Here is a 27,665-nt window from a genome sequence, read left to right on the forward strand (position 1 = left end):
CCCCATTTGGAGTCCTGTACCCAGGCCTGGGGCCCCCAGTGCAAGAAGGATGTTGACCTGTTAGAATAGGTCCAGGGGAGGGCCATGAAATTGATCAGAGAGCTGTGAAGAAAGGCTGATAGAGCTGGGGCTGTTCAGCCTACAGAAGAAAAGGCTCTGGGGTGACCTTATAGCAGTTTTTCAATAATTAAAAGGGACTTATAAAAAGATGGAGAAAAAACTTTTTGCACTTTCAGATAATGACAGGAAAAGGGGGATGGTTTTAAACTAAAAGAAGGGAGATTTAGATTAGATGTCATGAGGAAATTCTTCACTCAAGAGTGTGGTGAGGCACTGGAACAGGTTGCCCAGAGAAGTTGTGGATTCCCCATCCCTGGAGGTGTTCAAGACCAGGTTGGATGAGGCCCAGGGCAACCTGATTTGGTGGGTGGTATCCCTGCCTGTGGCAGGTCATTGGAACTAGATGATTAATGTCCCTTCCAAACCAAGCCATTCTATGATTCTGTGAAGAGTGAGACTGAGACTGTTGATTTAAGCACGTACCACAAACCTAACATGATTTCATCTCACAGATCCAAATAATCTCAGAGAGAAATACAAGGCACTGAATCACATAAGCTATTTTCTGCTCTCTGATCTTTAAATGTTATTAAGTATGGAAACATTTTACCTATATAAGTTAAGGGAATGACAGGCTATCTGTTTGATCCTCAAGAATCAAGAAGTCATTCAGTCCAGTCTCGGCAATATAGAAAATGAATGATGATCTCAAAACAAACAAACAAACAAACAAACAAACAAACAAAAAGAAACTGTTTTCCTAGGCATTTATATCATAGCGTTGAGCTATGCAGACAGCTAAGCACAACACAGCCATTTGCTCACAGGTCTTCCTTCCCTAGTGGGATGGGGGAGAGAATTGGGAAAAAAATAATAATGTAAAAGTACATGGGTTGAGAAAAAAATAGTTTAATAGTACAGAAAAAGAAGGGAAATAATAGTAATAATAATGATAATGATTATGATTATGATGATAATGACAATAATAATATGTACAAAGCAAGTGAAGCACAATTCATCACCACCTGTTGACTGATTCCCAGACTGTCCCTAAGCAGCGGTCCTCCCCACCCCAGCCAGTCACCCCATATTTATTTTTCAGCATGAATTCATATGTTATGCTAAATGGGAATATCCCATTGGCCAATCCAGGTTAGCTATCCTGTCTGTGTCCCCTCCCAGCTCCTTGTACACCCCCAGGTACCTTGCTGGCAGGCCAGCATGAGAAGCTGAACAGTCCTTGCCTCTGTGTGAGCACTGCTCTGCAACAACTAAAACATTGGTATGTTACCATCATTATTTTCATCCTAAATCAAAAACACAGGACCATGTCAGGAGGAAAATTAACTCTATCCCAGCCAAAACCAGGACACATTATTTTTAATTTATATTTTACATATCTAGAGCAATGTTACTACTTTTTTCACAAAATACGAAAAGCTATGTTTTGGATAAACCAAGACAAATAAATTAATAACTGGATGAGTAAAATGAATGAATGGAGAAAAGATAGAAAACAAGAGAGATAAATAACATCTCTGTTATAATTATGTGCTTATGTAGCCACTACATTTCAAGATGCACAAAAAATGTTCATCTCATCTGTTCATAGTATGAAAATAGTTCAAAGAAACCTCATGCTTATGAAAATAAATTTTACCTGTTTAAATTAGATCATATTGATAAAAGGCTCTATTAGATACTGCTTTGGGTTTCTTTTCCTTTCTTTTCCTTTTTTTTTTTTTTTTTGAAACTCTGTACCCATTCTAACAATATTCAGACTGGCTAAATAAGATGATTAAACTTCCTTTTTGGCAGTGATGACACCATGACAAAGGATTCAGTTTATGAAGATTTAAATGGTTTTATGGAAAATATATCCCGTCAAACAGATATGATGATTTTTTTTTTATGTTAACTTTAGTTGGTATCTGCCATTGATAACTGCATCAATGCAGTTAAATACAGTTGAACTCCTGTAAAGCAGTTTTCCTTATCTTTCATTAAATTCTGATGAAAATATCACTATCAACAAAGCTTAAATATCAACTACCAAAAAAAAAAAAAAAAAAAAACGGTTTCAGAAAATGATTATACATGAAGTATCATGTGCTTAACCAGGTGCCACTAAAGGTTAGTTCTTGCTTTTCAACCTCTTCACTAATGAGCTGGTCAAACTTGCTGAGCTTGGATAACTAGTGTGATAAATAATGGAGAAAGACCAACTCTGCTAACTTAGATTGCTTAAGAAATTTATTTTACTTTGGACTGAATGTGTTTTAACACAGCCAAATGAAAAGGCATATATCAAGGGGCAAAATATGTAGGTCACACTTGCAGAATGGGAATGGTGTCCTGGAGTTCAGTGACATTGAAGGACTTCGAGGAAATAGTGGCTAATTAAGTGAACATGAGCTCCCTAGGCAATGCTATAGATAAGTAGGTGAACATGGTTTTGAGATGCCTAAGTAAAAAAAATAAAAAATAAAAAATAATAATAATAAAAAAAAAAAAACACAGAATAGAGGAGGCTGTATTTGTGTTCAGTACTTAACAGACTTTTACTAGAATACTTACAGGCATTTTTGGTGACTATGTTAAAACAAGATATTGAAAAATGACATAGAAAAAATACAAGGGCAATTAAAGACCTGCGAAATTAATAAGTATATCCAAGATAATGCTATGAAGTCATTGGCTGCACATTCTTATATGGAAAAAACAATCAAACAAAAAAAATCTGAAAGGAGATGGATTTTTAACAACCTAGAGTGACCAATGACTGGAAAATATGTTATTTCAGAACATAAATAGGAAATGTGTGTTTAAATTATAGATTCATGTCATGATTTAGTTTGGAAGAGACCTCTAGAGGTCATCTAGTCTAACTTTCTGCTCAAAGCAGCACTAACCTTAAAGTTAGATCCAGGCCTTCTACAGTCAAATTTGAAAGTCCCTGAGGATGAAGATTTCACAGACTTGTTAAGCAGCCTGTTCCATTTCTTACTCACTCATTCTGAGATTTCTTTTTCTTCTCTTTTTCATCAAACAGGAATTTAGTACAACTTGTAGCTTTTTTTTTCTCCCCACTATACACATCTAAGTAGAGATTGGCTTTTGTTCTCTTTATATAATAAAACTAGGTTTTAGGTAGATAATCAACAGTACCATTACTGAAAATTAAATGTGGTTTGTTGATCCCTCTATTCTGTAAGTGATTTGGGTGGATTTTCCAAGAGATGCAAGGTTCAAAGGAATTCTGGGCCTGATGTTGGAATTGCTGGATAGCTGGATTAAATTCTATGGTTCCTAAAACATAATTTAGTCTTAATTTACTGTAAAAATTCCTGTCAGACATTGAACTCATGATGCTATGAAGTCAATGAACTGCAAAAATACCATGGTATAGGAATTAAAAGCACTAAGGTGTTTCTGGGTAGTTAGGGAATAAAGCCCTTATATATATATATGTATTGGAATTTTTCTTGTTTAAAAAATAATTGTCACATAAATAATCTTTTTCACAGATCTATCAGCTGATATTTTTTAGTCCATTTAAAGTCTGAAACTAAATAACCTGTATGAGTTACAGATTAACAACTGACCCATGTGTTTGTTTCATAGCATAATATAGAGGAAAATCATTCAAGTGTATAAAGTTGTAGTTCAGCCTGTACACAAACTCATGGAAGTAGTAAGTATGTTTTAATGTTTAAGAACTCATCCTATCTGACCATTTTGGTGATTTGCAATAATAATACTATAACACTTTCCAATAATACACAACTACTACAGCTACAAATTATGTATTGTGTATATAATTACCTGCAAGCATTCTTCAAAATTTAGTAGATGCACTTAATAACCTTAAATTATAATAAACAACAGTATATAACAATGCTTTTTGCATCAATATTTCAGTCTCTGTATAATTAAACTTTCATTGTTTTCATTGTACAAGTTATAAGTGTATATTTATATATTCTGTATCTGAGTTTTAAATAGAATCTTAGCAATAATGCTAAGAACCTTCTCAAATACACATAAATATCAAAATGCTAGCTTTAACCCTCAAAATTTATAAAAGTTTACAATTGAACAACAGATTTTTTTATTATTATTATTATTATTATTTTTTTCCCCTCTGGATTTCTTCAAGGCACATTTTCTTTAGCTTCTTTAGTTTCTTAGAAGCCATAAATTAAAAATGATGCTGCTAACTGAATTTAAAAAAAGTGTTAAAATCAGCTTTCAGCTCGTGCCTTTCATTTACGTTATGAACATATTGACAAAGCTCTGAAGAGAAGACAGACTTAAGGGTGTGCTTTCTTCCTACCTGTTGCATCACCGAAAGCATTTCTCAGTAACATTTTTCCACTGTGATTAATTATATTCTTGTTGCAGTTATTGGAGGTTATACTTCAGAGATATAGCTCAAGTATTGAATTTGCATCTTTTTATTGAGATGTATTAAAAATGTAGTTGACCATGATATCCCTCTGGTATTATTCACATAAATCTATTGGTAGGCATTTAAATATACATCCTATATTAAAAAACTCTTATTATTCTTAACCTCTACTTGATTTTTATGTAGAATTTGCTGTAAAAACAAGCAAAATTAGGTTGGATATTACGAAAAACCTATTTACTGAATGGGTTGTTAGTCACTGGAATAGGCTGCCCAGGGAAGTGGTTGAGTCACCATCCCTGGAGGTCTTTAAAAGATGTTTAGATGTAGAGCTTAGGGATATGGTTTAGTGGAGGACTTGTTAGCGTTAGGTCAGAGGTTGGACTCGATGGTCTTGGAAGTCTCTTCCAACCTAGACTATTCTGTGATTCTGTGAAAATTATACTCTAAGAATGTTGCTTCTGCAAATATGTCAATATATGTTGTTTTCCCTTTCATGGGTAACTTTGAAATTAAACTATTAGACAGTTTAGAATGATCACAAGTGAGCCCTGTATAACATCTCTCATGTTGCATAGTCATCAGAATTTGTAACATTGCCAGTTAATTTGTGGTGATAAATTTACAAAGGATGATTCTGCCAGTTGGAAGCAAAGTTATTCCCTATTCCCTATCCTGCATACCACTCCCTCTTGCCTCCATCCTGTACCATGAGGTCTTTATCATCTCAAAATAATGCTAGAAATAAGCAGATGGGGCACCATTTTAATATCTTGTCTGAAGGATAACATCTCCCAGTAGTGCAACTGCCCTCCTAATATTGGACCTTGACATCAGCAGACTGCAGAAACCCCAATGTGAGATTCTTGCTGAATGCCCTCATTAGAGGTCTTTTGGTTAATACCTCTTTTATGTACAGTTTCATTATGACAATTAAAACTGAGATTTGAAAAGCTAAGAGGATTTTACATAACAGAACACCTCTTGGTATTCTTTGTTTCCTTAAAGTCAGATTTCAAAGTCATTTATTGCATCTTTGTTATGTAATACATGGTGTAGCATGTCAGTGCAGATGGTTTCTTCCTTCCTGACAGCAAGGCAACACTCAGGGCCAGAGAACTACTCCTGCACAAAACTGTGCACTTACAGAAGTGTCTTTTATTAACTGGTGCCAACCAAGAGTATTATGAACCACTAGTTTAATATGAGGAGTGGAAGAAGCTAACCAAAAGATTATAAATTTTCTCATATAAAATGTTCTACACCATTACAACAAAGATGCAGTAAAGATACAAAAGTAAATGATTAAATTAGTTGCCATAAGAGATCCCCAGAAGATTCTTTTGGGAATTATATCTAATAAGAAAAGAAAATAATAATAATAAAGGTCAAAACTCAATGCACAAAAAGTGGTTTGAGGAATTAATGTATAGTTAATGGAAAATACAAAGATAGAATATAATACTGTGTCCATTACATCTCAATTGGGTTTTTAAAGGGACTGTTAGATGTGGGTAAAGCAAGAAAGAAAGCTTGGAAAAATAATTCTGAGAGAAGGGGATGGTTCTTAGGTCTCTGCTTTTACCTACAGACCCTTGGTTTGTGTCTATCAGCATCAATTTGGTTCTCTAGCAGGACTAATAATGGGGGCAAATGGTAGTTCTGCACTAACTGAAGTTTTATGGAGTGTCCTATGAGATCCACACTGCCCTTGATCCACTTTGAATCAATTCCTTTTCTCTCTCTAAAGGAAAAACAAAACAAACAAACAAACAAAACAACCAACCAAAACCAAAAGCAACCAAACAACCAAACAACAAAGAAAAACCCACAAACTTTGCTCTGAAGTTTTTCATTGTTGATTATTTCATCAGCAGCATAGGATTAGATAGATTCTGTCTTGCTATAGGAAGAAAGAAGCTCTGACAAGCTCAGGCAGAGTATCCCAGATTGAGGAAAATGTAGGAGGAACAAATATACAAAAGTAAAATCTGTTGTCAGCTTCTTTGCAGACCCTGATACTACTTCAGCCTATATCCTGAGGTTATAATCAAAAATATGTCTTTTTATGTCCTATACCTTTACTATAATTTCTCATTGTCTCTTTGAATGTGTCTTTTGTTGTCAAAATAGTAAAACTGGCTCAAAACCAAACGGCAGAGCTATCACTGTCTTACCTGCTATAATGGGGTGCTTGACATTTAACCACAATCTAAAACCTGAAGGGGTTTGATAGTTTTTGATTGGTTGCTCTGCACAGACAGCTAATATCCAGTTCTTCTTTCTTATTCTTTTTATTTGTGTGTATGTGTGTGTTTATGTGTCTGTGATCTAACCCATGGCCATTTAATCTTTATTTTTTCATAAATTTATGTTTACTTTCCGTATCAACCATGCATTTTATGATCTTTCCTCAGAAATCTGAACCTTGTCTGCTGAATCTGTACTAAAACAGGATCACATTTTTCACAATGGTTGCATATTTAATCAGATTATTGCTAACAATCTTCTGCAACAGAATTCCCAGACAAAAAAAAAAAAAAAAAAAAAAAAAAAATTCATATCTACTTTCCTTTATGATATCAACATATTGACAAAGCTCTGAAGAGAAGACAGACTTAAGGGTGTACTTTCTTCCTACCTGTTGCATAACTGGAAGCATTTCTCAGTAACATTTATACTTTATATGCCTGTGAAATAAACCTTTTGATAGAAAGCAGTTCCCCCAGGAATTTCAGGCATGTTTCTCAGTATTAGAGTAGTATCATAGTGGGATTTTTCCAGGTAATTTATTAAAATGTTCAGGCTAATATAATTAGTCATTGAAACACTCTCCCAGAGATCTTCTTGCTTAACAATTCCTGATTAAAAATTTAAATTTGAAATTGATTTACCATGAGATAAGTGCTGCTCTAAATATATATAATTTAACTTTTCTAACCAAAATGTTTTGTGGCCCCAAAGCAAATGTCCTGCAGGGTACCCACTACAGCACATCAATAGAATTCCTTTTTGCAATCAATCTTCAGTCTCTTTCAGAATATAGGCAGATGAATGTGGCAGATAATTCTATTTTGGGAAGATCTATTTTACATATGTTGATTCATAGTAATTATTTTATTTTCCTTTAATTCTTTAATAGCCCAATAATTCATAGCCCCAAATAATCTATTGCCCTCACATTAATTCATTAATTCTGAGATAACAAAAATGTAATTATTCAAGTAACACAGCTTTTTTTTTTTTTTTTTTTTTTTTCTAATTTAATATAACCTACACAGTTTTAAAAATTTTTATCCAGAATTTAAGAAATGCAACTTTTTTTTTTTTTTTTTTTTTTTTTTCAATTTAAAGGTCAAGATCTTGGGCATACATAATTAATGGAGATGCTTAGATTTCATTTAAATAGGAGTTTTAAAGTTTTCAATGGTCCAGTACTCTATCACGAAACTTCAAATACATTCTAAAATCTCAAAAAGACGAGTAACGAAGAAAGCTAATAAATCTTCATACAAATATAAGTCTTGACATATATGTGTATATATGATTTATCATAGAATCATAGAATGGCTTGGTCTGGAAGGGACATTAATCATAGTTCCAATGACCTGCCATAGGCTGGGATACTAAACCAGGTTGTCCTGGGCCTCATCCAACCTGGTCTTGAACACCTCCAGGGATGGGGCATCCACAACTTCTCTGGGCAACCTGTTCCAGTGCCTCACCACCCTCTGAGTCTCTGAGTGAAGAATTTCCTCCTAATCTCTAATCTAAATCTCCCCTCTTTTAGTTTAACACCCGCCCCGCCCCCCCCCCCCCCCCTTGTTCTGTCATTATCCAATTGAGAAAAAGTTGTTCTCCATCTTTTTTATAAGTCCCTTTCCAGTACTGAAAGGTTGCAATGAGGTCACCTTGGAGTCTTCTCTTCTGTAGGCTGAACAGCCCCAGCTCTCTCAGCCTTTCTACATAAGAGAGGTGATCATCTTTGTGGCCCTCCTCTGGACATCTCTAACAGTTGACATCTTTCTCATGCTGCGAGCTCCAGACCAGGATGCGGTACTCCGGGATGTGGCCTCTTGTGTGTGCCTCACATGGGCAGATTAGAGGGAGACAACCTCCCCCCTCGACCTACTGGCCACTCCTCTTCTGATGCAGCTCAGGATGCACTTATGTAGGACCTCTGTATATGACTTGCTGGAGTACTGGAGCACCTTTCCTATGAAAAAGGCTGAGAGGCTTCTCGGTTTGAAGAAGAGAAGGCTCCAGGGAGAACCCATTGCACCTTTTCAGTACTTAAAGGGAGCTTATTAAATAGATGGAGAGAAATTTTTTATGCAGTCTGATAATGACAGGACATGGGGGTATGGTTTTAAACTAAAAGAAGGGAGATTTAGATTAGATGTTAGGAGGAAATTTTTCACTCAGAGGGTGAGGCAGAGGTTGCCCAGAGAAGTTGTGGATGCCCTATCCCTGGAAATATTCAAGACCAAGTTGGACAACATGGGCAACCTGATTTAGTAGGTAGTATCTCTTCCTATGCGTGGAGGGTTGAAATTAGGTGGTCTTTAATGTCCCTTGGAATACAAACCATTCTAAGGTTATCATCCAAAAAAAAAAAAAAAAAAAAAAAAAAAAAAAGTCTGTTTTTGAAAACGATGTCTCTTTAGTTGCTTCTAATAATCCATGTTTCCCTTCTACTGCTTTCTGCACTGATTGACTGAACAGACACTATGGAAGATAATCTAATCTGGAATCATTTATCTCTATCCCTTGTAACATCCCATAATATCCCTTTTAACAGTTGTGATTTGACAAAAGTGGGTAAGATTTGGAAACAGGTTTTTGAAAAAGCTGTGATATTATATATGCCAATGCACAACTCTTCCTTTACCTTTCTACTCGTTGCCTGAAAAGGGTCTTCTTTCCCTCAGAATATTCCTCCTTAGCTTAGATTCCTCCTTAGATTCTTTCTGAACCTCATTTCATCTTTTTCCTCAAGCTTTTGCTGTTGCAAACATGCTGCCTTTCTACACTGAAGTTTTTTAAACCCAGACAATTTAATGCCAATTTGTTTCACCTTTCAATAACTACTACATTCATTAATAGTGAACTTCCAAGTCAACATGAGTAGAAGAAATTCTCCCTGATTTACTAATTATGCTGCTTTCAATGGTATTTTATTTCTCCAACAATGACATCAACTTGAAATGCAGGAGCTCTGGAAGCTTAAAGGAGCAGTGTTTCTTGGAGAGATACCATTTCATAAGTAAATTTCAAAGTCAGAAAACCTCATGTGGATTTACAATTCATTCAGATTTCTCTACCATCCTTAGTTGGTAATATATTCTTCAAAGCAATCTATATGCAAATATTTATTTGAGGTAAGGAGAGAGTGAGTGAGGTAACACACAAGCCATAACACCACATGCATTACAGTACATTTTCTTAAAATTAAAAGCTTTGTTTCCAGCTACAGTAGTGGAAACAGGGAGTAGCAGAAATGACTTCAGTGTTGGGCTTGTTACTCTGTTTCCACATTTCTGCTTTAGAGAACAAAACAGAGTCTGGTAAGCACTTTTTGTCCAGAGGAGCTGTAGTCCATTTGGGCATTTGTAGAAATTCCCAAGCTAACTTTGATCTGTCCAGTTATTGTCTCCACAGCAGCTAAAATTAGATTGAAAAGAATTAGTTTCAAGTTAAAAATATAAATTTATACAATTGAAATACATTTTTGATCAAGTTATCCAAAAAAGTTTTTTAATTAACATTAGCAATAATTCATTATTATGTGAATTATTTTATGAACACCTAATGTTTAGGCTTTCACATGGAAATACATCTTTTCATAGATCAATTATTACACTAGCTTTTACATTTTCAAATGCCATCTTCCAAAATGGAATTTGGTGAAAGACCAGGGCACCAAAGTCATACAAGTTCACCAGTTTCACTGACTTTTTAAATAAAATGTCAACACCTTTAAAGTGTATTTACACATCTCTATGATAAAGGTTTTGAACATATCTGGCAGTTCAGATATATGGCAATTCAGATGTATATAATATGTGGGCACATTTCTGTAGGGACTGACAGTTCTGATCAGTTGAAGCAAATTTAGTTCCGATCAAGTTGAAGCAAAAGAAAGATGTAGGTATGCAACTCCTGCTTTTTTTTTTTTTTTTTCTTGTTGTTATTGTTTTTTACTTAAGCATGCAAAGAGTTCATCTCATTTTCTGCATACTTAATAAAAACAATGTCATAATATTATTTAACCGATTTAACTTTTTTACTTTTTTTTTTTTTAATATTGTTTCCATTATATTCTCATTTTAAGCAAACAAAACATTTTAGGGAAAAAAAAAATCAGAAGAATGTAACAGAGTCTTTCAAGCAGATGACATAAATTACAGAACGAAACCCATATATCTAGAAGGATGCTAAATTGCAAAGCAGAATGCAAATAGAAATATCCCAATGTAAATGTTACAGGGTTTGCCAGATGAAAGTTCTAAATGCACCAACAAGCTCATTAAGTGAATCAGAAGCTTTCACTTTGCCATCAGTCTTTGTTAGTTGCAGTTGTTGAGTTCTGGTATAGAATCACAGAAAATGAATTCAGTTCACTACACAGGTATTTACATGCATGAGCACTTTGTTGTGTGGATAGATTAATCTACTTGCAAAAAGTTATAATTACGACTATAGCAGAAAATAAAAATAAAATCCATTTTAACACATACATTGTACACACTAATAACTTTATAACCTAATCTGCATTAGGCTATAAAGGCTATCATAATATTTTCTAGATCTTCAGGCTATCATAGTATCTTCAGGCTATCATAATATTTTCTAGATCATTTTCTAAAGAAAACATATATGTATGAAACAACTAATTATAAGAAACATAACGAAATTACAAAAATCATGCCTTTTCTTTTAGGATGGAAATAATATAGACTAATATTTTGCATAGGAAGAAAAAAGTTCCAATGTGCAACATACAGCAAACATAAAGCAAACATACAAACCTGTCATTCTGTTGCTGTACTGGAAGTTAAAGCTGTAAAAGTTACTGTGGTACATTGGCTGACACAGAGTTTTACATATTTATTTCTTCAAGTCAGTGTTTCCATTCAGGAAATACTGCCAGTACACAAAAACAAATATCACCTTCATTGGTCTTTCCTCAGGGGTACAGCATTTTTAGCATTAAATAGACTGCTTCTGATCTGTTTAATGTTAATGAGATCTCCACATAAGAGTCTTGCCATACCACTGTGAAGTGGTGGAGACTGATCACTACAAATTAAATATTAAAGGCATAGTTTTTAATTGGCTTCATATAAAATTAGTTTTCAATGAATTATTAACTTGGTATGAAAGTTTGGATGACAATATATTACTTTCATTTTTAGGAAGTCAACCCAGGGAACACTAAAGGCCTGTTCATCTTTTAAATTAACTTTAGTTGCACATGAATATTAGAGTTAAAGAAATGAAGAGTTATAACATTTTGTGGATAGTATTAGGCTATTATATTTCTTTTCGATGAGATGCACAGCTATAACTTATATGAGATCGCAACAGTGAAATAGTGTGGCTAGCACATGTATGGAAGACCATAAATAGATGACATAAACTGAAATCCTGGTCTGGAAGAGGGCCACAAGCTTTGTCTGCAACTTCAGTAGAGTAAAGATTTCATCTGAACATCTTTCTCCAAAGCTACCACTGTCCTCTTAAGGAGATGGAGAAAGCTAAGTTCCTAAACAAGCATACTATTAAAGGACAGTTTTATCAAAAGCTGACAAATGTTAACAATGTCTGATCAAATTCCTCTCTGAGTAATTGTAAGCTGCCTGCACACATTTGAATTAAGCTTTTTTATTCACACACTCATTTTTCTGCTTTGTCAACAATTGTCTAAAGTACTATCATAAATAGTTATGTCTTCTAACTTCATGATGAGTGGAATGACTTCCTGTCTCTCAGCTGTCTGCCCATTCCCATCAGCATCTGCACAAGTGATGATGCAGTTTTCCATCAGTTGAGATGAAGGTACATCCAGCCAAGTCTTTGCTTCTATCAACAATCAATTAATACAAGCTCAGGACAGAAAAAAAAAAAAAAAAAAAAAAAAAAAAAGAAAGGGGGGGGGCGAAAAAAAACCGGGGGGGGGACAGAATAAATAATTTTTGATAATGCACTTTTTCATGCATTAATATCACCAGCACTGAGCCTAAATCTACATTTGAAGCAAAGCAGCATCCAGATGATCAACAGAATAATATCACAAATTGGCTCTCTCCAATCTGTTAACAAAATGCAGACTTTTACAAGAAAACTTATTACCTTCAAAGGTGTGAGAAAACAGATCATTTCAGCCTCTGACATTATTGATGATGTCAGGGATATTCAGGCCAACAGTCTATTGAAGAAAATTATGAAGTTTGCAACTGCTCTGGTACCAGCAGAACAATTATAACGTTTGTAGGAAAACAAGTCTGAAAGTCAGAGAAATATGAAGGATATCTGTAGGAAATAAGATTTGACTATATGTGAATTAATGATATATACAGGCAGAAACACCTGAGACCCACTGAAAATAGTAACACGGGAATATCCTATTGGAAAATTTCCCCTCAGAAACACAGTAGTTGACTTACAGCTGTTTCATCTTGAATTACAGTCTGATATGCATAATGTTTCATAATTATTGCATATATATTTCATAAATATTGAACGTTTGTGTTAAATACACTTTCCTGTGATTCTGTACAGAATGCTGAAAGTCCATTTTAGAAATCCCCACAACCAGACTTTAAAATGTGTTGAAAATTAATTTGGCACAATGTTCTAAAATATCAGATGTTTCAGGTGAAGAAAACACAAACACATGTCAATTATTTCTCAAACCATGCTGGCAGAACATCAAAAACACCCCAGAAATGTAGACCATAATATGGACCATGGGTTTTGGTTTGTTTTTATTTTTGTTTTTGTTTCTCTTTTATTCTGGGTTGTGATTTTTTTTTTTTTCAATTTTATTTCCTTTTTTTTTCTTTTTCTTTTTTTCTTTTTTTTTCTTTTTCTTTTTCTTTTTTCTTTTTGAACAGGGGAAAGGTATACTTGATGTAACAAGTCTAAGACACAATTAAAGAAGTAGATACGTGGCAATATTTCTGCTAGTCACTAACTTGCTCTTAAATACTGCTGTATTTAATGCTTGCTAGAAATAGAAACTTAGTCAAATGTTCATCTCCCTGTGATAATAATAATAATAATATAATCAACTACACATTTTTGATCAGATAGAAGTAGAACTTCCAAAATAATAGTATTTGCTGATTCACTAGCAGACCTGAATCTGATCACACCGGTGATAGTCAGTGAAAACCTCATAGTAAGGTGATGATACCTTAACTAGCTCCTGTATGCATATTAGCATAGGGCAATGCTTAGATGGATATTCTGTGAGGCAGGAATAGTTGGGCAGGGTCAGAATTCCATGTTTCTGGCTCAGCTGCTTCCAGGAAGCGTGCCGTAGCTCTGCTTACCACATACATGTACAGGAAAATAAGCAAAAAACATTTTCTGTTGAAGCCAGCTGTTTGTCCATTGATTGCAATGAATTAAAGGAGAAGCGAATGAGAGGAATATGCAAAGATCAATTAGTGAAACAGGATCTAGATGAATATATATTTATTGGTATATTTTATTGGAACGTTTCATCAAATTTTACTCCATTAGCCAAACTACATTTTCTCCTAATTGTGTACAGAGTAATATCTTTTTGCATTATATTATTTAATATTGATCAATTCAATTTATTTACGAAATGCAAAGATATAGAAATTCACAATGAAAGACAATTAATTCCTATGCAGTCACCTTCCACATAAGGATCTTAGCATGTACTTACCACCGATTTAGACTGAGAATTCTGACAAGTAATAAATAGAGAGAAGATAAGTGACTTGCTCAAGATCATATAAAAATAGAAAGCCAAAAATAGAAATCTAAGAATAGAATTCATGGGGCAAACTCACAACCGTAATTGAGGTAGAAACTTGGCCTTTACTCTTCAGAACAGATCTACTTATGCAGCTGACAGGAAGAATTACTGATTTCACTTATTTACTCCTTGCTAATAATGAAAAGTGACAGATTTGAAAACCCATTCTTATTCAAATTGATGGAGTAGTAAAATGAAGAGGTAAGTGTGACCATTATGCTGACTCTTGTACCACATGGCCTTCAATCAGATGTGGAGTTCCTCTTTGGTCCCACAGACAGGTTTTGACTGAGGACAGGTATTTCCCTTCCTAGATTTCAGTCCCTTGGCATAAAGTGGCTAATAAATGAAATTATATGATGGCAGAATGATAAAACATGATAAAACAAACAAGTAAAAAAAATCATTCTGTAATGGTAAATACTGCTGCTTAATCTCAGCTATTCCTTTGTTACATATTAATGTGACAATTCCAGTCTATCACTTTGACAGGTAAATAATACCATAATCTGTGAAGTTAAGTGCAATGTGTGATCTTGAAATGATCAGTTTACCGTGTTACAGTTACTTTGCCCCAATATAGAAACTTCCTCCTGGATTTCTTATGGTCTCTGGGTTTTGTTCAAGTACCAGTGCTGGAATTTGATTGATATAAGCCAGGCTCACACAGATATTGACACTTTGTGAAGACCTTTTGGTCATGGCAAATGCACACTGGTTTTTTTTTTTTTTTTTTTTTTTTTTTTAATGAATCCCAGAACTGGAAATAACAGACCAGTTGCATGTTAGAGTTGAAATGAGTGGCAGAGATCTGAGCTGGAACACATCATATACATTTCTTCTCAGAGTAAAAAGAAATCTGTTCACCATGCTGTAGAAACATTCAGATTTTGGGTCTAGGCTCTGTGTACCGACTGCTCACTCTTTGTATGCCCGGGAATTTTTCCCCTAAAAAAATTACTGCTATGTAAGGCCATCATGAATGTGTAACCCCATCAAACACTAAAAAAAAAAAAAAAGAAAAAAAAAAAAAGGCTGTGCATAAAATTTGAATCCAACCTATAACGAGTCTCAAAGATAGATGTGTAAATATTTCTCATTTGCTCTGCTTGAAATGAAACTTAGAAAAAAAAAATAACATTTTATAAATGGGTCATTGATGCAATAGCAGTGAGCCCAGTGGAAACTCAAAATTATCATATAATTTACCAAGTGTCAGATTAGGGGTAACATAAAATTAATCCAATTTAGACTTGCTCTTACTTTAGCTTATGTTGCTTTAAAACTGTTTACATTTAATTCTGTGTTAATGAGATTGTACTAATGAAAGCTAAGAAAAAAAAAAAAAAAAAAAAAAAAAAAAAAAAGAATGTGGCAAAAGGATTTTGTCAGTGAGATGGTTTCCAGATGACTGACAGTCATGGGGAAAGATTACTTGGTCCAGTTGCTTTTCAAATTATTAACTCTTCCCTGAATGTTACATGTACCACAGCTTCCATGGAGATTGATTTTAAAAGTTATTATTATTACTACTATTACAGTATGTAATAATAATTATATAATGCAATAATATGCAAAATGTAACAATAATTTCTACATTTCAAGAACTTCAGAGAAATGGAATAGTCAGCCTCTGCTCTGAGAACCTGCAAAATGCATGTAAACTGCTGTTCCTCAACTGATCAGTGGATACAGTAGAGACATGAAAACCAGTAGATGATTATATGGAAAAAATAGTAATAGCCTAAGAAAATTATCTCTGAAGGAATTTTCTTAAGGAATATAAGAAAGAAAATCTGCAGTTGCTAAGACCAGAACAAGGTGTAATAATCAGAAAGAAGATAACCAACTGGAGAATTTAAGCTCTTTATGTAGCTATGAAAAGACTTCAGAAAGAATTAACGAGATTAATAAAATTTGATATTTTTTTCTTTCAGTTCAAATTTCTATTATTTCATAAGAATATAGCCAGACTATAAGGAAAAGCAAAGGGTAAAAGATGGTTCTTAAAGACATAGTTTGGATAGTGATATATTTCACAATGATTGAGAAAAGGAATTACTAGCAAGAGCTTGCCTAAGCAGGACTCTCACTTCACTACCCTATTTCACTATCAGACAGCAGGTTTCTAGACATTTAGATAAAATAAATTTTAGAAAGGGAAAGCAAGATGGTTATGAGTGAGATGGTTACTCATCACTCCAGTCCATGTATTTGTATTGAAGACCAACCATTATTTTATCTAAGGTTTATCCAACTTTATCTCTGATTTTCTCTGAAAAGTATATTTCCAATTGCCTATGGAATGATTTTAGGATGGTTTAGGTAAATGTGAATATTAGTAAATAATCCTTCACAGTCATTGTAAAATTTTAGTATCTATGTTTTATATATTTATGTATTTATAAATACCGAAGTCCTAGAAATTCTGAAAACAAAAACAAAAACAAAACACTTTGTAACAAAATAAATAGTAGGATCTGACAATAAAGATCTACTCTCAAAAATGAGCTCTGAGATAAAGTTGGAGATTCATTCTTAGAGACTCTGTTCCAAAGAACCTAGCTCAGCCTTAACCACACTGAGTAAGGTTGGTAGGCAACCAACCTTTCTCTGGGGAGAGCAGAAAAAGGGCCAGAAGAATGGAGCTGAGTGCTGAAGGAAGGTAGGCATTATCCTACACATTTGCAGTCATTTCATTAAAATTTGCTCCTTACTCCTGGTGTTCTAACTCAACAGGGAAATACGTTGCAGTTTATTAGACTCCTGCTTCTCCTGAGAGACATGGCATATCACAGGGCTTGTCTGTTTAATGCTGTCTCAATATTTCCTCTTGGGAAAAGATACCATTTTCACTCCCTCAAGTGAGCAGCATTTGAAATCAGTTCTGATTAGTGCTTTCTCTATTTCATCCAGCTTCAATTAGTGGAGGATATTGAAGCTGTGAATTACCTGTCATCCAAGCTTCCTGGTATGTTTACAAAAGCAAATGGACTATATTATAAGGATGTTGTATATTGAGCTATTTATTAATTTTATTTTATTTTATTTTTATTTTTACAGCACCCTGGTGAAAACATTAGCTAGGAATAAACCCTCCCAGTATTTCTCCCAGTATTCTTTGATTTTCATCTCATCAGCACTACCTACCAGTAAAAAAGTTCAAAATGCTTCAAGAATACAGAGTTCTTTCACTGCCGTTTTAGGAATATTTCACTGCAGAAAAAAAAAAAAAAAAAAAAAAAAAAAAAAAAAAAAAAAAAAAAAAACTTCAAGCTTGTGGAAGAAGAGGAATTTTAATATATCTAGTGGATTGTTTACAAGGAAGTCTGTTTCAGTCTCTGAATCTCCATGCAATAACTTACTCTCCATGAAAGAAAGGAAATTACATCATGTTTTCAAAGATGTCTGAAATGCTGGGAAATGGATGGCAATTTAAGGCTTAATTTTGCCTGAAGACAAGGAGCAGTGGAATAAGGCTACCTCTAAAAACCTGTTTGCCTGGCTGCATGAGGTTCAATTTGAACATTGTATAGGCAACGTTTGTGATCAGACAGGGCATGAAAAAAGTGATAAATGAGTAGAGTAATTTGGGCATGAAGAAGCTTTGGTGAGGGTACGTGCTTTGATTTTTCTATCTACCTTTCTGACTCAATAGAATAAATTGGGCTATTTTTAATTTTCTTGAGTTGCTTATGGGACAACCGTCGTTCATCTGAGTTTACATATAATATCTCAAACTGTTCCTTATACATCTGAAAGAGACTACTGTATTTTTTTTTTTCATACCTTTTAATCTATGATCCAAATACAGTATTAAAATAAAAGCCAGTAGCACAATTTACTACCCAGTGCAGTTCTCAGCACATACTCATAGGCATGCAGAGTACAGAATGATTCATATTTGTCTCTGGAGCAAAAGACATAAGATACATCATTATTGACTGTGGAATAAGAACTCATACATTGGTATTTGCAACAGTATAACTGCTACACCTTATATACCCCTCTTCATGAATTTTACAATGACTTTTTTTGTGGGACGGTGGTCATAAGGTTATGTCACTCTTACTTCTCTGCTTCAAGAAGGGTATGATAAGCCAGCAGATTTTTCTAAGGCATTTAAGTACCTAAAGATGCAAATTAGTACCTACTGATATTTTAAAACCATGTATAAACTGAAATGTCATTGATTCTAGTGGGGAATTGCGCTTAGATTTCTCAGAATTTTAATAGGATCCTATCTGCATCCTTAAGCACCTAAATGTGTTTGAAAGTCTGGCCTAAGGTGTCTAAAATTACATTATTAGCTAATGTTGCTGTATTAGTGTGAATAATCCAGATACATACGATTTTTGGATGACATAGATTTATATTCTTTGCATCTATGCATCACTAGTAATACTGATGGATAAAGATCAACAAGATATCTTCAGCAGGAAAAATATGTTCTCCTAGAGTATTCTGTATGCTAATTGAACCTACAGTGCTTTATTAGTTGCAGAATATTTAAGATAAATTAGTCTTTACTAATGTAGTTTTCTAAACAAAGTAATTTGATTACTGTTTGTGTGATTTATTTATTTTTTATTTTTTAAATTGGCATTTTCAAGTAAAGGAAGACAGATACTGTAACAGTCTAGTAGTTAACTATAGTAATGACTGATTTTGAGAAGGTTATTGCTATTATGAGCCATATCCTGTGATTTATAGCAGAAGTAATGTATTAAAATAAATAAATAAATAAATAAATAAAATTGGAAGATGTAGCACAGTTGAGCACCTACACTGGAAAATCAATTGCTCCCTGATGGTGAATGAAAATTCTCAACACGGATGTCATTCAGGAAGGTAATAACAACTGCAGTTCTTCCAGCTCCTATAAGTCCACAGTTGGTGTGGATATTTGGTGTCTTTCAGCTTTTTTTCCTTATTAGATATAAACATTAGTTCCAAAGTATTCCTGATTAATTCTTTGCTTATTCATGTGGTATCTGAACACACAAAAAGTAGCTGAAAAATTATTTCCTAACTTTATGTCTACAATGTGTCTACATCACATTTATTTACTTTTCTATACCTGTTTTGAGACAGTACTAGAAATGAACACCAGATTTGCAGACTACTGATGTGTACAATAATGCTATAATGCTAATGCAATCTTTCAAAAAAAATTTTTTTTTTTTTTGGGGGGGGGAGAGAGGGGCAGGTATTAAAGATTGCTTTACACTGAAATTAGATGAACAATACAGAACTCTCAAAGAATTATTTTCCTAAAATATTGTTCAATTTGCATATACCATAAAATTACAATAAGCTTACTAATTATAATATTTTATATTTTACTTATTTTTAATGAGAAAATGAACTCATATTTTGCATGTTTGTTTGTTTTAAAGTAGCCTCTGTCGTGATTAAGTAAATACTTAAGGGAAACAAAGGGACACGGTTCACAATATTTTCATTATTTAATTACATTAAATTCATTGATCTGTTCTCTCTTTAGGGTAAAGATGAAGTTTTATATTATTTATCTATCAGAAAAACAGGTTGAACTTCTGTTGCACATATAACTGTTGTTTAAATTGGTATCATCTGTGTTGTAACAATGTGATGGAAATGTATAAGTAGTGTGAATACTTACAGATTACTTCATGAGTTGTCATGATGAATACTATTTTCATATATTTTGCATAAATATGAGTTACAATGGTCATCACGATTCCTACAGTACATTGAAAAGTTAGAATTTTGACAAAAAATTTAAATCTGCTTAGTGTTTTACTGTAAATTAAAATAGAAACTGAAAAAGAGAACATTTGAGTGTTCTTTTCTACACTTGAATAGTAACTAGCAAAAAAAAAAAAAAAAAAAGATAAAAGGAGCAAAAATGACACAAAAGTTTGAATACAAGTTTAATGAAAGAGGGTGAAAAAGAAGTTTAAAATGCTTTGTAAAGGACAGAATTTTGAAAACTACCTTGGGTTTGAAGCAACAAATTATTCTGCAGAGATATCATCCTTTCTCATGAGTCTTCATTGTTTTTTTTAAACAATATTTACTTTCCTGGCATTCAAATTTCATATCTGAAAAAGCTATTACAGGGCAGCATTTTTTGATGCTATTACATCTTTCATCATTCACAGAAAATCACCTGTGTGTTCACCTGTGTGAAATTCAACAAAATCACAGGTTTTGTTGAATTTCAAGTGCAAACCACATCATTTGCCTGCTTAAATATCTCTTTGTGAACTACTCATATTGTCTTGGCTACAAAATCACAACAGGAAGAAGATATTTTAAATGGTTTACTTTTTCTCTTTGCTCATAAAGACTTCCAAGCTTTCAAATAATTTATTCTATGTACAATGATAGTGCTTGGCAATAGGGGACTATGTGCATTTGTTCTAGAGACATAGCTCCTACCTTGCTATTCTAATAGCATTAAATATATCAGACACTGCATAAATGATGATGTTATAAGTAATGTAGTTGACATGAAGCAACAGATGCCTCTTGTTACAAGCCAATCCAATTATTAATCTGTCCACATATTTACATATAATACTTGCACTTATACAGTTCTTCATTCTAAGGCACTAACATTTCCAGCTGTAGTATTCATACATTATACATTCCTCAGGTTAATAGAATCTTTAATAGTCAAAAATTACTATAAAATATGATCACTGTTGATAACTAGGGAGTGCATAATGAGGAAAGGTCATATATGTGGAAAACATATTTAGCTTGACATTGAGGTGACTTTGTTAAATATGTGTAAAAGGTAAGTTTTATTTTCACTAGTAACTTCTGTAATTGTTGTAACTGTTAGAACAGTGATTCAGGTTAGCAGAGTATTCTCATTACCTATCTATTTCTGTGGGTCGAAGCTGCCTGCCATTCAAAGTTATGGCCAAAGAGACAAAAGAAAGTTTTCCACAACTACTGGAAAACTTGACAAAAATTTCACTAGTGGCATTTATGGGCAGTGACAAAGGAGTGTGCATTTTTGCCTGAAATGGGCAGTAAAGCTGGCAGAAAACACAGTGCACATTTTTTTTAGGTGTTTAGCACATGCTATACTAAGTTGAAAAAGGTTATACATGAGTTTGGTATAGTATATCAGGTCCTGTCATGATTTTACCCTAGGTCAGATCACAGATCTTATATGAAAGAAAGATCTTCCATACTGGAAGGAAAATTTATTCTGATAGGCCATACCTTTGATGGGAATGATGTAATAGAATGTATAACCTTCTTTTTCAACTTAATATAGAATGTGCTAAACACCTAAAAAAATGTGCACTGTGTTGGGAAGCATTTTATGTGCTGCAAACATACCAGCTGCAAAGCTCAGAGCTTCCCAGGCCTACATTCAAGATTCAGTGACAATACTAGTTTCTTTAATCTGTTCCAAGTCATTTTTGTCCCTTTTATTATTCCAGTTTTCATCACTTGCTTAAGAGTTCAAAGTAATTAACCCTTTCAGCATTTCACAAAGTTAAGGACATTGAATTGTGCATGAAGAATGACATAGAATGGTTTGTCTTTGTCAGAAAGTATTAATTTATTCTTTCTTAAATAAGTAAATAAATAGATGAAGTAAATGAACTTTTTAATCCCAGTTCATTTCTATATCTTCAAAAATTATAAATGAAGCTGCAATCAATTTGTTTAAAAGAGCAGACCACACAAATAATAAACCTAATGTTTCTCTGCAACATATTGCAATGTTCAAATTCATGAGTTTCGTTTTGCAAACGAGTTGCATAATCTTTTTGTTCCTAACTAGGCTGTCTGGAATTTAACTAGAAAAAGTACCTAATATGGTCACCTGTAACAGCCAGTTTTATCTTAAACAAATATTTAAATTTGTGTGTTTGTAGTGTTGCTTAATTTTCTTCTACGTTATTGCACTGAATTCCTAGTTTACTAAAGATAAGCAGATACAGATATTTAATTTTCTAGGACTCTGGGAAGATTTCAAAAATAGACAACTATAATTTATAAACTCCCCTTTTAGCATCTATTTTTATTGTTAGTAAGTCCTAGAGTAAATGAAAATTATAGTACTTCCATTATGGTCCATTCTGACTGACTTAAATAGAATTTATGAGCAAAGGAGAGGCACTATACTCCTCTGTGCATGAAAGGCTAATAATTCTAACTACTAATTCTACCAAACAACATGATTAAATTTATTTTGTTCATTGTGGAAATATTTTTTTAAATAATTTAAAGAAAATCTTATGTGAATTAAGTATTCCCTTTTTCAGACCTTCTTGCACCCCTCTTAAATTTTTTTAAAAACATTCTTGATGTCTTGTTGTACTGTGGAAGAGATTTAGAAGTTATATTCATGTAGTTTTGGAGATCCCAGATTCATCTTTTAAATACTTAGAATAAACGTGTAGCCTACTCAAGCTTTTGATCAAAATACAAAAATCTGATTTGTCAGGAAAAAAAGATGTACGTAGATAAATATGTGGTTCAGACTTTCCTCTTTGCTATCGCATAACTTTCACTCATTGTCTTTTCTTAATCATGAAGCCATAAATAAATAAACAAAATTTATATTATTAAAAGGAAATGAAAAGATAAATTTACAAGAGAAAGCACATAAATATTTTGTACAAAAATTGCTTTTGTCATTCCAGGGTAAATTCCATTGAATATTCAGAGGGGATTGTAAATTTATAACTTCCAATAAATTGAAAATCTTTATGGAAACTAAGGAAATAATGCCTAATGATATGAAGAAATACTTTTAAATAAAAGAAGCATTACGTTACATTGATTAACAGTAATGTTTGCCAAGAAAATGTTGACACAATTAGTTTTAAGAACACACAAATTCCCCTATTATTATCTCATTCAAGGTTATATACTCATAAGAAACAATTATCATATAATTACCCTTGCACTATAAGACTAATTTCTTATTTCAACATTGATGTGAACATACTTAGCTGACATAAAGTAATGGTGAAAATCCATGCATAATTTTCTTTAATGGGCTGAGTCTAGGAAGAGTCTCTCATAAAAAATAATAAAGGCTGAAATGAAAGCACACAGAAGACTTCAGGTTTTCAGTGCTAATCCATGACATACGACCATGTTGAAGACATCATTGTTTAAATTAAAAGTTTTTCCATATTTCAACCATTTCTGTATAACCACTTACCATATTCTTTTTTGTGATTTGCTATCTTATATTCTTCCTTTCCATTCCCACTCCCCAACAAACCAACCAACCAACAACAACAACAACAAACTGAACTGATTTGCAAACACCAGTTCTTCATCATGGTGTTTTTGTTTATTTTTTTATATATTCATTTATTTATTCCCAGATAATAGTATCAGAAAAAAAATGTGAAGAAACTGAGGAGATCCTTTATTACAGTAGAATTTTATAGAACTTATTCATTTCAAGGAAACCACAGTTAAATTGAATGAAAGTATATATATATATATATATATATATAAAAAAAAAAAAACAAAACAAAAAAAAAAAAAACATGAACTTTTGGAGAGGTCACAGGTGGAACGTTATCGTGTTCACCAGACCAGCTCACAGCTGTTTGGTGTCTGCCTGCCTGGATGAATCAACAATCCCATGTGATCCAGCAATGTTCCTTATAGAGTAAACATGGAGAGTTATGTACACCAGAGAAGGATCTAAAAAAAAAAAAAAAAAACAAATTAAACAGGAATCAAGCAAAACCACCAACACTTCTTCTTCCTTTTTTTTTTTAAAAAAAATAAAAAATAAAAAATAATTTCTTGCCCTTCAAATAATATGCAGATATATGGGTTTCCATGTTTTCCACTAAGAAATGTACATATATGCATATATTTATTCAGTAACTGCTTCCCATTATATTCAATACTAGAACAGATGATTAATTCCTGACTCTTCCATCTGAGTGAAAATGCTGATGACTGAAATAAAGATTCAAGTTATCTTTGGCATCTCTTTGCCTAATGAATCTTCAGGAATGCCATGGCAAGTGGATGTTTCTTGTAGCTGTGCTCACTGTGTCCAAATTAGTTTTTAGGTGTAAGACCCTAGCTCACTGTGTCCAAATTAGTTTTTAGGTGAGTAAGGTATTCTCCAGAAAGGTAAAAGAAATTTTTGATCACTTCAGTGAAAGAATCTTGCATCTTATGTGATGAAGAAAGAGGAAATATATAAGAAAAATGAAAGGTTTTGTACAAGAAGACTACCTACCTTACTAACTACATAAAAAGACTCAGCATGATTTTGTATTCCTCATCATCATGACAAGAGCTGTCAGTGTAATCCTAAGATAATATTGAGTATAAAACGAAATGCAACAAAACAAAACACCAACTTAGTTCTTTGATTATACCATAACCAAATAAGATTTTAAAGACCAGAACTTTAACTCACCCACTGAAGTCATTTTGGAAAACTGACCCCATGACATTTTGTCCAAAGTTGCATAGGATATGTTTGAAAGCACAGGGAACCAAACATCTGTAGTTAAGCCCTCTTCGTGCACCCTTCCTCTGCTCACTAGTTCTGGCTGCAAGTCTAGTTAGAAGCTGAAGCTTAATGCTTTCCCCTACAGTGCTCAGGAACAACTTCATGCCAGATCTTATGTCTTGTACATCTCATTCATTGTTTTGCAGAATGATTGGAGCTGAATCATAAAACACAAGACATTACAGAGCCCTGTGAATAACTGTTATTTAGCTATTCATTTAAATTTAACTTATTTAAATTAGTTATCCACTTAAATTTAACTAAATTATTTTTTTATTTAACAAATAAAATTGTATGAGTTTTAATTCAATAAACAAACAAACAAACAAACAAACAAATAAATAAATAAATAAATAAATAAATGTAGATTGATCATAAAATTATAGAATGCTTTGGATTGGAAAGGACCTTAAAGATCATCTAGTTCCAACTCCCAAGGATACCTTTCACTAGACCAGGTTGCTCAAAGCCCCATTTGACCTGGCTTGGATATGCTTCCAGGGAGGGAACATCCACAACTTCTCTGGGCAACTTGTTATACAGTGCCTCACAGTAGAATTTCACAAAGAATTTCTTCCTAATGTCTAATGTAAATCTACCTTATTTTAGTTTAATGCCACTCTCTCTTGTCCTATCACAACACTCCCTGACAAAGAGTCCCTTTTCCAGCTTACCTATAGCCTTCTTTAGGTACTGGAAGGCCTCTATGATGTCTTCCCAGAGCCTGCTCTTCTCTAGGATGAACAATCTTGATTCCCTCAGCCTGTCTTCACAGAAGAGGTGCTGCAGCCCATTGAACATCCTCATGGCCCTCCTCTGAACCTGCTCTTACAGGTCCATGCATTTCTTATGCTGAGGGTCCCAGAGCTGAATGCAGTACTTCAGGTGGGGTCTCACGAGAGTGGAACAGAGGAGCAAAATCACCTCCTTTGGCCTGCTATCTATACTTATTTTGATGCTAAGATATGATGATAAGATTTTCCTTTTTCCCCTACACTTCAGAAACATAATTCACGAAAATTTGAAAAGGAAACTATCAGAGCACTAAATTGCAAAAATTAATATTTTTTCAATTTTATTTGTAATTTTTCAAATTAATAATTCTGGAATTTTTAAATAGACTCATTTTTTTTAGATTAATATAAGTAATTTCAGTTGACCTGAGACTGTATTGTTCATCAAATATGCTCCTCACCAGAAATATCTTGCTCAGCTCTCCGCCAGCTGTACCCTCTTGAAGATTCAAGCAGTTCCCTGTTTGCTATAATTGTGAAGTGAAAAAGGGGGAAGTGAAAGAAAAAGAGATGACAGATTTCTTATGATTTCTTGTGTATAATTGTTCATTGTCAAAAATAACCTCTTGCCTGAAAAAGCATTGGGGTTAATCAGGTGCTTGCTGAAATCTCTGCTGTTGCTTTACTCAGTCTTGTTTCCTCACTCTCACAGGTGAGGAAACACATTGCTGCTGCCCTCAACACCACTCGTAGTGAAGAAGTGACAGTCACACCAGAGGCTGAGAGAGAAGCATAAGCATGAAATGAGGTGGCAACAGGATAAATTACAGCATCAAGCAACAGTGAAAGGTGACAACAAAAACAACACTCACTTGCAGCCTCTATATGGGGAAAATAAAGCTAAATCCTAAAAGATTCCTTTGCAATTACGTTTCATTTATCTTTCCATTAGCATTGGTTTAGTGATGTCTTGAGATTTTTAAAACATAGCAATTGCCAATATAGAAACTTTGTCTGTATTTCCTCCTAGTCTGGTAGGAAAATACTGGACTGCAGTCTTCATCTGAATGCAGTCTAACCCATATATCTTCTGAATGTTTTCATTCCAAGCAGCTGGTGCTATTTAGTCTGACAAATGAAACACTTCAGACAGTTTCTCAATTGTTGTAATTAAAAACAGGAAACACCAAGGTTAATAAGTAATCATGGGATCAATAAAGCATTATTATTTTAATGAAGATCTCAAAAGCCCCAGTTGTAAGTTGTAAAGTGTTAGGTTTCAAAGTGAAGGAAATCGTAGCAAGCACGCAATGGTCTCTGATCATGTTTTTCAGCAAAGAGCTGAACAAAAAAAAAAAAAAAAAAAAAAAAAAAACTTGCTGAAATTCAGTCCTTTCACTCTGGTGGGGAGCATAGGAGATCAGGCAGGTATCATCAGTTGGTAAGGCACTGCAACAGGCTGCCCAGAGAACTTGTAGATGCCCAGTCCCTGGAATTGTTCAAGACCAGGTTGGATAAAACCCTTGGCAACCTGGTTTAGTGGGTGGCATCCCTGCCCATGTCAGGGGGGATGGAACTAGATGATCTTTTTGAAGAAATCATCTTTTGCAGGGCAAGCAGGCGATCAGGCCTAGTCAGCATGGGTTTACGAAGGGCAGGTCCTGCTTGATGAACATGATCTCCTTCTATGACAAGGTAACACGCTTAGTGGATGAGGGAAAGGCTGTGGACGTGGTCTACCTTGACTTCAGTAAGGCATTTGACACCGTTCCCCACAGCATTCTCCTCAGGAAACTGGCTGCTCATGGCTTGGACTGGCGTACACTTCGTTGGGTTAAGAGCTGGCTGGATGGCCGGACCCAGAGAGTTATGGTGAATGGAGTCAAATCCAGTTGGAGGCCAGTCACTAGTGGAGTCCCCCAGGGC

At 33.9% G+C, this 27,665-nt stretch overlaps 1 long non-coding RNA gene across 1 annotated transcript; it reads left to right on the plus strand.

Annotated features, from left to right (window-relative positions):
- Positions 1-289: 289 nt before the first annotated feature.
- On the plus strand, positions 290-27,324 carry LOC118160870. The gene is made up of 3 exons (XR_004747713.1): positions 290-449; positions 6,029-6,034; positions 27,305-27,324. It is a non-coding gene; the product is annotated as an uncharacterized LOC118160870 (long non-coding RNA).
- The last annotated feature ends 341 nt before the right edge of the window (positions 27,325-27,665 follow it).

This window comes from Oxyura jamaicensis, chromosome 1 (genome assembly GCF_011077185.1).
Source record: "Oxyura jamaicensis isolate SHBP4307 breed ruddy duck chromosome 1, BPBGC_Ojam_1.0, whole genome shotgun sequence".
NCBI classification, from domain to species: Eukaryota; Metazoa; Chordata; class Aves; order Anseriformes; family Anatidae; genus Oxyura; species Oxyura jamaicensis.